This window comes from Octopus bimaculoides, chromosome 16 (assembly GCF_001194135.2).
Source record: "Octopus bimaculoides isolate UCB-OBI-ISO-001 chromosome 16, ASM119413v2, whole genome shotgun sequence".
Taxonomy (NCBI): Eukaryota; Metazoa; Mollusca; class Cephalopoda; order Octopoda; family Octopodidae; genus Octopus; species Octopus bimaculoides.
In genome coordinates, this window is record NC_068996.1 from 25,080,284 (window position 1) to 25,081,064 (window position 781).

Consider the following 781-nt stretch of genomic DNA (forward strand, 5'->3'; position numbering starts at 1 on the left):
ACACATATAGTTATATATATATGATCTATATGTATATACGTATATAAAATATATTATTTTTTTTTGTGTCAGTTTTAAAAATGAATTGCCTTAATAAAATTCTGCTTCCTGACATGTTACAAAAATGTTTAATCTGTTCTGGTCTAAGCTTTGTGTGTTCTTCAATTCAATATTCTGTATAATTTTCATATTGCACAAAGTAAAACAACTTCCACTATCAGTGTGTCATTCAAAAGTCAGGAGACACTCTTTGGAAGGAGGTGATATTTTTTTTTTTTTTTTTTAAACAAATGCTTGTAAGTTTGTGTCCTGAAAAATAAAATAAAATATATATAAAAAAAAACATATATCTACAAAACAGAATTATATGGAAACTGTATTCTGTGATAAATAAATTCCAAGTTTAAGACCAAAAGAATGTATTTGTCTTTATTGTTAATACTTTGTCAGCATTAAAATTATTATTTTTGTTGTTATTTAACCTCAGGTAAGCTGACTTGTCATCAGAGTATTCCAGCTATCTGTTATTTGTTTCAATGATTAGACTGTGGCCATGCTGGGGCATTGCCTTGAAGAATCGTTTTAGTTGAATGTATTGACCCCAGTACTTTTTTTTTAAGCCTGTCACTTATTCTATCAGTCTCTTTTGCTGAATTGCTAAGTTATAGGACATAAACACACCAACACCAGTTGCCAAGCACAGGTGGGGGAAAATATGGATACAAAGCCACACACACACAGATATATAATATATATATATATATATATATATATATATATA